Source organism: Labrus bergylta, chromosome 15, assembly GCF_963930695.1.
Source record: "Labrus bergylta chromosome 15, fLabBer1.1, whole genome shotgun sequence".
Lineage (NCBI taxonomy): Eukaryota > Metazoa > Chordata > Actinopteri > Labriformes > Labridae > Labrus > Labrus bergylta.
Window position 1 is genome coordinate 13,618,978 of NC_089209.1, and position 16,265 is coordinate 13,635,242.

Consider the following 16,265-nt stretch of genomic DNA (forward strand, 5'->3'; position numbering starts at 1 on the left):
TGACACGCAGGAACAGACTTGAACCCAGGCCGCCCGCTTGGGGTACAATAAGCTTACATATGTATATGGAACGAACTTAACTGCTAGGCCATCAACACCCACAATTCTTCTTTTTAAACCAGTTTAAACCAATTAAAAATGTGGTGTGGAATTACTGTTTTCTTTAGAGAGTAGCCGTGTAATAGGAGGGAAAATGTACAAGAAGTTCATTATCATTTTCACAGATAAAATAAAGATACTCCTGAACATTCATATGCACCAGAAGATTTTCAAAAGCAACTGATAAGTTCAAGTTTTAAGTAGACATATGTAGAGAATGATTCAAGTTGGGAAACAGCTACATTTTTCACTCGGACTTTACCCGGAATTTCTCCTGCCTTAGTATTTTTTCCGCTGATAGTGAGCACAAACTGAGTGGGCTGATGTGAGAACGCAGCAGGATTCACCTCGAGCCAGTAGGAGAGGGTGGTGACGTTTATAAACTGTGACTGGAGTCAGTGATATGAAGGCAGATATTCTCATTGTAGCATCGTATAGGGTAATTTTTTGCTTCGTTCACTACTTCCACATCATTTTATTTACGTCATGTCTTACCTGAGCAGTTCCCCCCGCCTCCCCCTCCCGTCTTATAGCTATATTTTCCTTCTGTGTGGTGCATACATGAACAGCCACATCAGGAGAATATCCGGACTCGGAGAAATCCTCCTGAAATTATCTAGATATTTTCAGGAGTGCATTTGTGAAAACAGGCAAGCTCACAGGAGCTTTAAAATTGTTAGTATTTGGTCTATTATCACACGCTGAGCTCTGTTTTTCACTAATTTCAAGATCTCTCACTGACCTTGTTTTGTGTTTATACCTGAGTGAAATCCCCAAACAACACTTGTTGTGTTTAATCCACTTTGAGTTTTGTTTTTGAGTCATCCAGGTCAATGCGTTACTGACGCACACTACCCTTATGTTATCAAGTGTCATGTTCTTGTTTGTACTGCGGAGGAAAATGCTTAATCAAGCATTTAATCACAGACTGAAAGCGCTTTACCACACTTCACTGTTTTTCATGCTGAATTACTGCAGCTGTATTAGCAACAGTAGATTCTCTGTGGGCCAAATAAGCTGCTAATTGCAAACAGCAGATGTGAGATTTAGTGTCCTGAAAGAGTGATGTGAATTAGCTTATTGGTGATGTCTCCACTTACATGTTGATATCGTTTCATAGAGCTGAGTAAATCAGCGTCAGTTTCCTTTTGTTGCTCTCCGTACCAACTGTTTTTTATTTTTCCTGCATACACTAAAGCCTGCTGATACGTGAAACTTGTCATACTAAAACCCAGACGCCCAAGTACAGATTCTACATTATTTTATGTAGAATCTATGTATGAATCGAATTATTGCTCCTTTAATTAATCAATTACCATTTTTCTTGTTCAATAACATAGCGTCAAATAAAAAGCTCTCTCTGCAATATACAAATAATAATAAGACTTAAAATGCAAAAAACTTTAAATTGTTTTGTGGTGCAACAGATGTGATTGGACACTGGCACATTTTTGTTTGGTTTTCCATTCTGTAGACTTTCACAAAAGCTACATCATCAAAGGTTCAGTCCAGTTCACTCTACTTCTGTTTAGTCCATGATATATTAGTCCATCACAAATGTTTATGTGTTTATAAGAAGCATGTTAAAACAATCCGACCGATAGAGAAAACTGACCATGTCACATCTTCCATTTAATAATAAATTATTTATAATTACAGTTACACAGAACACTCACCAATATGATATACAATCCCAAATGTATCAGTGAGAAAACTTGTTCTACCAGTTTATAAATGCAATATCAAGCAACTTATCTTTTTTTTTCCTGACTTGGCATGGTAACCATGGCAACAAAGCATGGCCATTTGTGGAGGGGAAAAGAGTCTCATTCCAAGTGAGATGAGGGGGAAAAAATAATGGATAAAAAATGAAAAGATGAAGTATGGATGTTAGCTTTCTGCTCTTATTACTGACAGAGTGACGCATTTCCATAATCCCTCAGACTGTATATGAAACCATAACTCCAATCCTCCCACTCTGGCCTTTACCTTAGAACTCTCTCAGCCCACCTTGTGGGCCAATCAGAGGGGGGGGTGACCTCTTTTTTTATATTAATTTGAATAATGTTAATGAGAATAATGCATTTACTGCAGTAGTCTGGGTTTCCCTATTTAAAACGATGAAGGATTGATTACTTGTTTAAAGCTGGAAATCATGAATGACTCATCATTCATTAACGTCACTGATTTAATATGCAATGTTTTAAGTGGAAATAAATGAATGAGATTATCCTCCCTGTGGTAATCCTAAAACATCTCTAACTAGGAGAACAAATATACAAGGTTTTAACAGTATATAGAAAATATTAAAATATATTAAATATTTGAGGCCTTTTCTCTAGTGGAGTTTGGTTCAGGTCCAATTCAAGAAAAGTCAATACAACCTCCAACACAAATCACGAACAGAACAGAAACAACAAACAAAGTTCACTGAAGTTAAATTATTTGTGTGTGTGTGTGTGTGTGTGTGTGTGTGTGTGTGTGTGTGTGTGTGTGTGTGTGTGTGTGTGTGTGTGTGTGTGTGTGTGTGTGTGTAAGCATACCTGGCCAATAAAGCAGATTCTGATTCTGACAAAACCAAGTCAAATAGTCTGCAACCAAGTGACCCGATGCAGCAGAAGATGTGCTTTGTACTAAGTGCAAATCAAACTTTTGATATACTGATGTTGAGCAGATATTTATTGCCGTGTTAGCTCCTTTTAGTTTGGCCTTTTTGCCTTTTAACATCTGACAAATAGCATTGAACACATAGGGCAGATAAGTGTGTGCGTAAATGCTGGATTTTTACAGGTATTTATTCAAACATTGTAGTAAAGAATTTGACTCTGATGACCCTAGATGAAAATTTGTGCAGTAGGCATCTCAAAAGTTCTAAAAGCTCTATTCAAGAAGGATGTGAATGTCTGTCCCAGATTTCACGGCAATAAAACTAATAGCTCACTGAATAGACTCTCACTGTCACTCATCAATCCACCAACATCAACATAATGGAAAGTCAAAGAATCAACAAAGTCTTTGTGATACCTCATCTTGTAACCATGACTGCCTGAATACAATGTTGCATACATTCATTTATTTAGTAGATACAGAGGACATTTAAAAGGTTTCATTCTCTGGCAACCATAAATACCACCAACCAAATTAAATGCAAACCATCATATAGATTAGAAAGAGAAAGTGAGATTTAAGATTTAAGAAAAACAAGTTCTCTTGAATCCATTAATTTAAATTAGGATATCAGATCAAAGACCTTTACTCCAACTGTTCTCAATGTTTATTATCTTAAGTCAGAGCTTGGCCTGTGTCAAGCAAGGTCACTTCTGTCCTTTTCTTCTGTGCAATGGTCATTATTTTTCATGTTTTATTCATTGAGCGGAACATGCTCTGAGTTCCAGAAAGGAAAAAAAAAAAATAGCTTCTTGTGCAGGTAGCTTTTTGAGTTCTTTTTGTAGTGGAAGCATGAAATATGATCTATGGATATCTGTTTATTGTAAGCTTATGTAGGTGCAGCTGGCATACAGAAACAAATGCAATGAGTTGAATATTATCAGGCCCATGGCACCTTTTCCGCTCAATTCACACTTACTCCCACTGTTTCTTACAGATACACCAAGGGATCAGTTCGAGGTGAGAAAATGTCCTGAAGGTGTTTCGATGACTCACGGGCTTGTCACTTTTTCAGGTCATTGGGTATACACATGTAAATATAGACAGGTGAGAAATTGTGGCTAAAACCATAATTAAATGTGTTACAAGAATCTTGTCAGAGTCATGCTAACCTTAGGTAATACCTTTCAATATGTTTGGTGCATCACCTCATTTTCATACGGATCATATCATCAATCCCTAGAAGTGTAATTAATGCAGGTTTTAGAGAAGGTCAGTAACCCATCTTACACATGCAGAGGTCAAATATTTCTCCATACTTATACATATACATCCTTAACATAAGTTTCCAACATGGAAAATGAGCTCTGAATCAATCAGCTGCTCCATTTCAGACAAACTTCTACCCACACAATTGTTGGTTTAAAAAGAATAAGCTACACTTGCATCAGTTTACAGCGCCACACTATCCACATTGCAGCAATAATTGTTAACAATAGGTGCTAATTTAATCCAAACTGTCAAAGATAATGAATAGCTACGTTGCTCTTTCAACACACAGAGGGAGAGTAACTCTTCCACAGCCGTTTGGAATAACCTGCATGTTTATACAAAGACAGAGAGACAGATCCACAGATAGAGAACGTGCACGGTAAGAGGAAGAGAAAGCACCACCACTCGATGAAGTGAATGTTAATGACTCAATTTGTGTTAACTGCACAGACAAGGACGTTGAAGAGCATAATGTTAATATTAGTGGCGAAAAAGACGTCAACCAGGAGTCGCTCGAGCCCAGACAGATATTGTTAACCATCAGGAGAGGTGAGCGCTACTTCTGATTCAATCATTTATTTCATTATCCACTTTCTTCCCACGCCTCAATATATTTGTCTCAGAGTTGAACCTAGTTCGAAATCAAAGATTCAATATTTCTCCAGTGACTGCCCAGACCTGCTATCAGCTAGATTTATATATGCTAACAAAGCAGATCAGACCATAAGTTTGCCAAACTGTTGGAAGCCTTACATATATTGGATTATTCAACGCCTTTTCAATTCCCAAGAAAAAAAAATAAAGATTAAGGAAACAGTTGTTTACCAAATTCCCTGACTCAAATGGCTGAGGTCATAGTAAGAGGAAGTATGCCTGCTATTGCAAGATAACATCCTGAAATCCATGTTTGCATTAGCTGGCAGAACAACAGCTGCAAGAAGCTATGTACAGGGCTTAAGTCTAAGTGTGTACTTTAAGTGATTGATGAAAAGTTTGAATTCACTGAAGGAATTGTAGTCACTGAGGACCATTCAGCTCTTTGAAGACAGGGTTGGGTGATGGATATTTATTCATCATGAACATTATAAAAGTAAAAAGCTTTTGGATGCGTCCCTGTCTTCTCGATAATATCATTCTTGATCGTCTTTCATCAAACGTATCCCAGATAAGGTTTTATAAAATGATTATATATTAGTCACAAAGTCGACATCTGTACTTCACTATGTGGAACAACATTCGGGCGGGATACCTTTAAAATGACAAAGTGACAGTATACTGATAAGATATCAAAGGTCACAGAGGAGACAAGGATTCACATAATGTGTGTTGTCATTTAGTCTCAGAGTCCGTGCTCATTTTGCTTTCATCACATTTTACAAGACAGCGAGTCTCCCTCCTCGTCTGAAAGCCTTAGACCTGAGCCAAAAATAATGAAAATTGCATTTGTGAATTAAATCAAGGAATATATTTCAGCCAGATGAGAAGTGTTATTTAATTTATCCATTTGCAGGGGTTATTTGTGGTAACAAATACAGGAAGTCTCTGCTCGGGGCAAGTCTCTTATCCCCCCAGTAGACTCCTAGCTGCTCTAATGTGTTAGTAGATGCTGGGATAACGGATAAAAGAATGATAAGTGCTCTGCGTCTGTTTTTAATTAAGAATAGCCAGAGCTTGTTAATATTGATGAACTGTCAGTGAGAAAGGCTTTCTGTCTTCTTCATTACAGCGGCTGTCATGTGAACAGTGTGCATATACGGGGAGATGATTACGTAACACAGATCAGGAAAAGTCACATTTTTTATTGCTGCCACCGCATGTTCTCTTCATCAGCGTGTACTTGTGTACCACAGTGTGTGTTGTTATTTAAAATATATGAATCCAATGCTTATGTATCCAAAGGGATGAGATTATTTTCATAATTCAAACATCTTACATCTAACTCTAATTGCTCTCTCTCTCTCTCTCTCTCTCTCTCTCTCTATCTGTTTTATATATCCATCAGTTTGCCTGCTGATGCTGCCCTCTGATTTTCCAGTCATTGCTTACCTTTTCTGATTTTTGGATGGTCAGATTAATTGTCCCTTTCTATAAACAGCTTGATACTTGGCTTTCAACTGAAATTACAGAAAAATTACTATATTGTGTATTTGAACGATTTGGACAATGATTTTAGAAGCAGATTTATAAAAAAAAGAACAATTTAATGACAATTTACTTCATACAGTCCCAACCTTACCATCCCAGTAGCTTCATATTTTTTTTTACCATAGTGAGTATTACTGCCTGGTTAGCATCTTTTGTCAGAAAAAGTTAGCAGTCATCCTTCACATGATTTAGAGCAATTGTATAAACACCCGATCTTCGACTACACTTGGTCCTGTACAAAAGAAAGAAAGAAAAAAAAAAAACCTGGACACAGGTCAATACGTGTCGAACTGAAAATAAACTACATGATCATGGTAATGAGGGAAAAACACTTTTCACTTTTCTTTCCTCTAATACGACCTAAAGGAGTGTTTTAAAATAAACACCTGTTCTTCCGTTGCTCTTGATTATCATGTTAATCATTTGCAGGTTGGAAAGATTAGGCACCAAATTAAGTGGTTAAATTCAGAAAAAGATGTCTTTCAGTTTAACTGAACTACACTATTACTTCAGTCTAATCAAGTGGTTGAGTAAAATCACAATCATAGCTATGGTACATAGGTCCCGTAAAATTGTTTTGTATCTCCCATGATGTAAAATAAGTGAATATCCAATAAGATCTTATTGGGTCAGAGACAGGATGGTAAACTACATCACTCATTTGCTAAAGAATTAATCACGGACGCAGATTGGGTTTGATTACTTGCCAACCTCTTTCTCCTGTCCACTAACATCCTGTCCATTTATGGTCATTTTTGGATCCGGAAAACCAACTTTTACCTTGTTGTTTAGTGGATAAACCAATGGGTTCCATTACAGTGGCTATGTCAATTATTTACTGAGTCTATGGTGCACAGTATCTTTGGTGCAAACCGTCTCAAATAGTCTGGATCATAAATATTGATGAATGAAAGAGATCTCTGGCCAACAGGAATATTCTATAATGGACTTCTTTTTTTTTTTTTTAACAAAGTCTTTACATGTTGAGGGATTCAAATCATTTTGGGATGGTTGGCATTTTCACTTCTTGCCTTTTAAAAAAGCTGAAGTACAATTTTCCATCTTTTATTTTTCAACAGTATTTCATCTCTGCACAAAAAATACACAAAAAAATCAATAATCCCTCTATGTGCAATATATTTAAAATGTGCAGTTTCAAACTTTGTAACTTAAAAAGCTCACTTGGATTTACAGATTAAAGTAGCAGTCTCATTTTTCTAGGAGCAGGGCAACACATCAACACGTCTTTTTTTCCCCGAATCTCACATCAGCACTTCTGCTTCACAGTGCTGAGAGGAGATTGTGAAAGCAAGCAATCCATCCTCTTTGCAGAAACTGCTAGTTCAGAAACACATGGAACAAAAATGTCTGCTTGCTGATCAAAGAGAAATTGTCAACTCTTTAGAGAAAAATGTTTCGTGTTTAAGCTATTCAACCTGGAAACCCTTTGTGATGCAAACACAACAACTACAATGCAATGACAAGTGTAGCATTATATTTCTGCTCTTTGTTGAAGTCGTAAACCCACACACACAATTTATGGGAGACAGGCCATCAGCACAGCAGTCATGTAACTTTTCAACAATGGGGGGAAAAGGCTTCACTTAAACCTTCAGCCACTTATCTGGTAAACACCTCGTGGTAGGCAGAGGAGGTTTCAGTCATTTGGAGGAACCAGGTAAAGACCAACATAAGACCCTGTCACATTTTTCTTAAGGAAAGAACAGCTCCTGAACAAATTATTTTGAGTCATCTCTTTTCAAACGACAAAGCAACAGAACTACATAGTCCCAACTGTATAATATTATTATTAATAAACATCCTCACATACCCAACAGTACATCTTTGAAGTCTAACAACTCAAAGTCACCTCATCTAAATAGTGTAACATGTCTTTAGGCCGGGTGTAACTCATTAAAACAAAACATATTTATGGTCACCATGTTCACCATGTTAGTGTTATATCAGTTATTTTATGACAAACAAACATGTTTATACCATCTTACCACACAATCAACTATTTCATTGAGTGGAATGTTTTAACTTTAATTTGCCTGGATATAAAGTGTGGCTTTTTGAGGGGGCTTGAACCTCACAGTGGAGTTAAATCCTTCATATGGATTTTTTTGGGATAATTAGGCTAACTACTGTTTTGATGCTTTTTGCACTGGGCAGCTAATTTACATTCATTTACTCATCTATGTCATTGAAGATCATTTGAGATGTAGCGCACATTTGATGCGAACCAATATTAGGTCTATTATTAAAGGTCTAGGCCTATACATTTTCAAATATCCCAAAGTTAATGCACTGCAGTGTCTGCATTTTTTTTTTCCTGTTACAGTCTGCTGCTAGTCTCTGTCTTCTCTCTTTCTTTGTCTTCTGTTGGTGTTTCTCTCTCCTCTATTTTTCATTTGCAGCTGTCTGTATACCTGTTTGTGTGTCTGTATCACGTAAAAGCATGCTGTGTGGAAACACAACAAAGGCACGCTAACAACACGACCTACAATCATGTTGAAGGGGCAAACGTTATCTGTCGTTTTTGGAGAAGTTAATTCAGGGTCTAACATCTTACACTTACCACTGTTTTGGAACAATCACAAGAGACTGATGTGTGTATTTTTCCCACGAGAACTTGTAGTCTGAAGGCTGAGTCTTCATCCTCCCTTGCTGCTGTTACTGCTGTAGAGGGAGAGTAATTTAATGAGAGAGAGGATGGTACATAGACGATGAATGGAACTGAACACACAGAAAGGTACAGGAAGCGTCATTTTGTGGTGCATTCACTTGCGGAAAATCTGAGTTTGGCTCGTAAAACAAAATCAACCTGCCACAAGTTTTGGGATGCCGGTGCCATCCTTCTGGATCCGCCCCTTGAAAGGTTCAGTAGTAATGTCCTGACTTCTTCTTGGGTAGCTGGAAAATGCCATGTAGAAAGAGGAGGGAATAGCTTTTGAAGCAGATCCTGTGTTAAAGCCCTTTTTAAATGAATAACTCTTATGGTGTGTGTTTGTGTAATATAGAAGCAAGACTAAGCTCTCAGTTGCCAGAAGCTAATTGTGTTGTTTTTCTTCTTGCTTTTACACCTGAGTCATCAAGGAGAAAACACAGGTCAGACAGTCAGGGTTCAAACACTTAACCTGCTTTTCCCCGCTCTTTAAATTAGCTTCACATTTGAAAACTAAACACTTGCAAGAACATAGCAGTGCAACAGAAGCCATAAAATGAGACGGAAAATGTGATTGTGAGATATCAGCTTTAGGCCTTGGCTTAGATAATTTTCTCCTTTACAATCCCGTTATAATAAACTATATATGAACAGCAGAAGCTCTGAATGTTCTACCAATTAAAACATAATGTAATATGATGCTACCAAATGCAGTGTCACAGCAATATGATAGCATCCTTCTTTGGAGACAGGCAAACCAATGTAGTCCCATTTCAACAGGGTTTTATTTTCACTTTTGTTTTTATTGTTTTTTTGTTTTTCTGTTCAAACACTGGAAGACAATGACTTCATTTTTTATATCTCAGTAGTTCTCTCTTTTTTGCACCTACACCTACACAGATTTATTGTAAAAATAGAAAAACTACTGTTGCTTGATTCAAGCAAGGAGACACTTTCCAATGGAAAGCAGCCAATCGTTGTCACTGCAACCTTTCTGCAACCCAAACATTCTCCTTCCAGACTCACTGTGATTGGCTAGTTATGTGCAAAGCAACCCTGATTGGTCGCTTTAATTCAGCCTGAAGTAAATATGTATGTGTGGACAAGATTATGCACCAACTTCTACTTCGGTGAAATTGTTTATTTTTCCCTTGTCTGCTGCAAACTGCCTGCAGTTACTCATTCAATTTAGTTCTGGGGAACTGTTCTGTTTTTTGTACTGCTTGTACATTGCAGCCGGACGGAGTGCAAGGAGAATTTCCCAGAGGGCACAATAAAGTATAACAATGCACATTCATAACATTTCTGTAATGGGCCAGTTTAACCATCATGGCTAATTTTCAACTGTAGTCCCTGGGCAGGTGAGAGACGGAACAATAAGCACAAGGTACGTTTAAACAGAGCAGCACGACTGTACACTTAGCAGGGCACATAAAGGGCACTTAAAGGGCAGCAATCAGAAGTAACAATAAATCAGTTCATCTGAGGGAGAGGAGATGCAGAATGTTATAGACCAGACAGGTATCTAAAAATGTAATGAGATTATTGCAGCTCAGTAGATTTTGATTTCTGAGGCAGTGACAATGGTGGTAAGTGCTTGGTTTCTTGCCAAGCACTTCAAGAGCCTGGTGATATAATGACTGGAGGGGTTTTAGTGTTGTACAGGAGGCCTGTGTCCAGCTAGTCAGACAGTAAGACAAAAATGACATAATCATGGTGTTGCTGCCTCAGTAGATAGACAGTTTCTAATATGGCGGAAATTGGACAAATTCAACTTTACTATGTTAGTTACCATCTTAGTTTTTTTAATATGAGTTTTGAGTCCAGTGTTACACCAAGATATTTAAAATCAGATACAACTGCTAACTCTTCCTCTTTCTCTGGGTGTTGAATTATCTGTTGACGTCTTTGTGAAAAACATGCAAACTGTTTTCTTTATGTTTAAGTGAAGACAGGAGTTATTCAGCTACTGTGTGACATCGGCCACCACTGCTGTTAGCTAAGATACAGCTTGCTGTTTTGTTGTTGCATGTATATAAATGATAGCATCATCAGCATACATTTTGATGTCTGCCTCATGCATACATTTATTCCATGTACCATACCAGTATAATTTCCACTCAGACGGCACCTGTTTCAAACGAGATAACAGTGAGTACACAACAACACTAGACCACGCCTGGAGACTAACTGCAAACACTGCTCTTGTTCCTCGTTGTTTCTGGCTGTGTGACACAGTAAGCTATATCTGCTGTGATGTGCATGGCAGGGAGCGCTGTGACCCAACACCCACATTGTTCATCTCACTGATGTGCAGCACAATGACTGTTTGAAGTGCATGTTTAAAAAGCAACAATAAAACTGTCTGGTCTTTGCCGCAGCACAAGCTGGAATTGCACAACTCTCTCAGCTCATTTTAAAACATCATCTTCTAAGATGTGGTGTGGATTGAGGAAGGACAAAACAAAATTGCACATAAATGAATAAGAATATACTGTCCTCCATGTATAGTAGATGAGTGTGTTATCCCAACAGATAATGAGCTTTTCCGCTGCTGTTGGATGAAAGCTTCAACTGGGAAATGGAAAACCACAAAGTCAATGCGATAGCAAGAGGGGGAAGGACTTTTATGGTTGCTGCTTTCTTATCAAAGTCCACCATATACAGTATATACGAATGTCTTTAGGCAAGAGCTTGTTACAAAGGTTTTAAAAAAGGGGAAAAAAGACTAACGGTTTCCCCTGAAATTTGCCAATATGCATTAGCTATCTGTTTCTACAACAACATCATGTTTGCAGGAAGTCAAAAGATCTCTTGCGGGTTGATGATGTTGTCATTGTTTAGTGGTTTAGTCGCCGGGGGAGGACGTGGAGAGAGTTAAATATGAGAACCCAATTCCCTTGTATGGATTCTCCAGTTCATCTCTCAAAGGTGTATTGATTCGTCTGTCACTGTCTCAGCCCACTGCGTGTCACTCGCCTGTGAAGACTGAGTTGTTCTCAGGCATGGTGTGCGCTGAAAGCAAAGAAAATCCTTCCATGTGTAAGTGTGTAGTGTGTGTGTGTGTGTGTGTGTGTGTGTGTGTGTATATAATCCTAAAAGAGTCAAATATAGTGGGTGAAGTCAAAGAGCTGGAGAAAATTATTAAACCCATCACTTTTCAGCTCCAAAGATACTGTCTTAGTTAAAGATATAATTTACTGTCAGTAGATACATATGTCATTTTGTCAGTTTTATGAATAGCCTAACTCCCACCCAGAGTACTATCATTTCAAAAGCTCAGCTCATGTGTTGTTTTATCACTGCTGCTGTCATCATTTTCTGCATGTGTGAGCGTGTGTGTGTGTTAGAGCGTGTGTGTGTGTGTGTGTGTGTAAGCTGGCACTCTGCAAACCACCCTGTCAAACAAACAACCCCTGAGGAAAAACTCTTTCTTTTCTTCGTGACAGGAGGTAGTGCTGATCCTATAATAATCTTGCATTCTGCTGTAGGAAGAAAAGGCTGAAAAGAGCAGAGTCATTGGTTAATATAGGTAAGAGTCTACGCTGTCTGGTTTACTTTAGAGCTTCAATTCTCTGCCCTTTGATCGTGATAAACCATCCTCCGCTAAGACAAAAGTCTGAAATGTGTTTTCCACATGTATGAATGTTCATATCAGTCAGAGACTTTTGCTTGTCTTCTTACCTTTATTTCGGAGATTTGGAGTACGACGTATATTATGCGTGGTTCTTTATTATGTGTAGCGTTAGCACCAGGAACAGTTCATTTGTTCATAGGGGCCATTAGGGAGCTCAGTGTCCGGTCTTCCGGAGGTGTTAGGAAAAACACCGGTTAAAGGAGGTTCCCACTTAACAACCGCAGTGATGCTTCTGCTGCCCATCAGTGTACATGGTTGAGTTGTGGGGGCCAGAAGGGGCCATGTGGTACGGTAGGTTCAGGTTGTATCTGAGTTGTCACTACCTAGAGCTTGTATCAACAGAGCCTGGGTCTGCTGAAGGTGGCAATGCTGTTTGGGTTGTTGTGGCAACTAAGTGCCATAGGGTTGGTTATAAAACTTATCAGTGGGCACAGGGGCATCATTGGGTTGAGGGGTGTCTATAACCCTTTCATTAGGGCACAATTACCTTGTGTTTTAACAGACACAGTTCAGTGTAAAGTTTTGAGTAATCTATGACTGTTACCCAATGACTCTTAAAACACTGCATTGTAACATGGAGCAAAGCTGTAGTAAAAATGGGTTATCACTGAAATTTGATTAAAAGCCCCAGATTCCCTTCAAGTAACATTTCACTAGTGAGAAAGGTTGTGCAGACATGAGACAAAATTCAATTCATTTTATGTACCTAGCTTTGCCTTTAATTACCAACCCTTTTCTAGCAGTCATGAAAATAAAGTTTCTGAAATCTTACACTTCATTCAAACTTCATTTTATTGTCCTTAATTGCTCTCTCATGCATACATATAATTATATTCTGCATTGACTCACAACCCATTGGTTATCTCCGCTCACCAGCTTGGAGAGGAAAGTGTGTGTACAGTATATGTGTGTCAGCACAGTCAGCAATAATACCCTTTTCAGGCCCTACATTAATCTTAATTAGCCCCCTGTTGAGGTCGCGTACTGGTCTGAAAGAATATGGTGGGGTGGGTGACAGTGACATCTCAGTAGGTGGTAAAGAACTGTGGGACTGAAACGTGGTGTGCTCCACATCAAAGTCTGAATTCTGATACAGCAAAAGGAGAGGAAAGAAAATGTGGGGCTAAGCACTAAGAAAACGTCCAATCCTGTTCACGATCAGAGAAGTACACTACAACTTTCGGAAGTTTTAGTCTGTGGGACTGGGTAGCTCGTTCAGGACAGAAAAATTGATCCATTTTCTTTCTTTTCCTTCAAGGCCTGTAGCAAAGAAAACACATGATGGTGTTGCACTCAGACGCTCTCTGTGGTGTGCTGCAGAGACTCAAGATACTGCTCTCTGAATCAAACTGAATCCATGAGAAAGTAACACATAAATAAAACAAGTGTGATTATTGATGTGAAAACATGCTCTGTCTGACTTTCTACTGCCTTTGCAGGTAACACTGCGGAGGAAACATCACACATAAATACTTTTTCTATTGTCGATTTTCTGCTTTTATAATAGGTCTGTTTCTTTGGTTTCTTTTTTATTTTGGCTGTTTATGTTCTATACTGTGAATGCACAGCCTTTTCTTCATCATCGGAGCACAATTTTAGAAAATACCTTGGAACACAGGTTACTCCTTATAGATTCATTTCTGCTGTTTATGGACCGAATATGGGATTGGCCATGTCAAATATTATGCAAACCATATTTCTGCCTTTCTATATGTTTAAGAATTAGATTGGCATAAAACAACAGAAGCAAAAATATCAAAGTGATGCCTAAAATGCTAATATGTACAGTATATGCGTATGATGGATATGAGTGGAAGTAAAACATGAGCATTCCAATGGATAAAACTTTTGCCTCTCCCTCTCCTATCCACCAACTGAATGATGCACGTCAGACATCACGTCACTCCAAACTGTCGGTTTCACTATGTCAGCCTCTGAGGACAGACACATTGACAGCCAATCACACTTCAAAAAGTGAAGAAGTAACAACAGGTGTGTTGCTCTCAGCACCACTGAGATGATGGGAGAGCATGTGAGGTTAAAGGGAGTTCTACATGAGAAGCTTGATGAAGCAAGTTTGTAAAGGGTTACTGTGACAGTCGATTAAAGTGCATGCTAACTCTGATTGGAACATTTCAGTTTAATATTGTGAGTGACTTTAAATTTTCAAAGTTTTTTCTTTTAAACTAAATTCTTATGGAATAATGTTCTCAATTAATTCTGAGATACCTGCATGATCAAGTCAAGACAGAAACCATAAATTACACTGTTGATTAATGGTATAATTATAACACCTGGAGCAGAGTGATAAACATATAGACTACAAAAGGCTTGCAGTGAACTTTCAACCAAACAAAGATGACTATAAAGTCAACAAAATGACATGCAGGAATTTGCAGTGGGTGACATGCATTTTCAACGAAAGACACCAATATGTCAAAGTTATTGAGTTATTCTCATTTTGATTGGGTTAAAAAAATTGAAGTCAAGCAACAACTTTGCTTGAGATTAAGTTGTGAAAGCCAGTCAGTGTTTAGATTTCCCTGACTTCCTATAATGCAACAGAAAGGATCAATCTGAACTTAATTCCATTAAAAAAAAACATCAAACATAAAATAAGTTTATTTTCATCCTCATGCGGACAGTGTGTATTTTTAATAACATATTTTTACGATTTACAAAACTGCACAATGATTGGTATTTCGTCTAATTCTGATCTGTTCCTTTTCAATTAAATAATTAAAAAATTATTTTGCATTTTGGTTCACTCTGCTGTAGTAGCAATAGCAATAGCAATTTTATTTATATAGCACATTTCATTACAGATAAGCTCAATGTGCTTTACATGAGGTTGAGGTGTTAAAAACAAAATCAAAACACAGCATACAAAAGAAAGAAAGTGTTTCCACAGTTATTAATAATTCATACACACGACAAAGCAAACATCAGTTACCACAAAAGTGATCATACATACACACACACACACACACACACACATACAAAAAATAACTATTCATATGCTTCCCAGAACAGATAGGTTTTGAGTTTTGTTTTAAAAGTAGAAACGATAGTAATGGACCTGAGGTCAGCAGGGAGTTTGTTCCATAGAAAAGGACCACAGTAACTAAAGGCCCCCTATCTGGACTTTGATCTGATTCTGGGTACGATTAAAATACCTTCACTTGATGACCTGAGGGTCCGGGTTGGGTTTTAGTCTGTGAGCAGGCTAGAAATGTACTGAGGAGCTGAACCATTGAGTGTTTTATGGACTAAAAGTAGGATTTTGAAGATGATTCTGTGTTGTGCGGGGGGAGCCAATGGAGAGTTTTGAGGACTGGAGTGATATGATCAAATTTTCTCGTAAGGGTCAGGACTCTGGCTGCTGAATTTTGAATAAATTGAAGTTTTGCTACAGATTGTTTGGATAATCTGTTTTAAGGAGCGATGCAATAATCTAACCTAGTTGAGATGAAAGCATGGACTAATTTCTCGGCGTCAGTTTGGGATATGAAGGATCAGAGTTTATATATGTTCTTTAAATGGTAAAATGCTGTTCTGGTAAGGTTGGAGATATGATTGTCAAAGCTAAGGTCAGACTCCAAAATAATTCTAAGATTTCTGGCATGCTCACTGTATTTCATGGACATGGATTTGAGGTGAAGATGGATGTGCTGTCTCTGATTTTTAGGACCAATGGTGAGTATTTCTGTCTTGTCTGTGTTTAGTTTGAGAAAGTTGCTCGACATCCAGGAGTTGATATCTTTTATGCAGTCTGTTAGTTTGTTTATAGGACTGAGATCTTCAGATGAGGGAGAGATGTATAGCTGTGTGTCATCA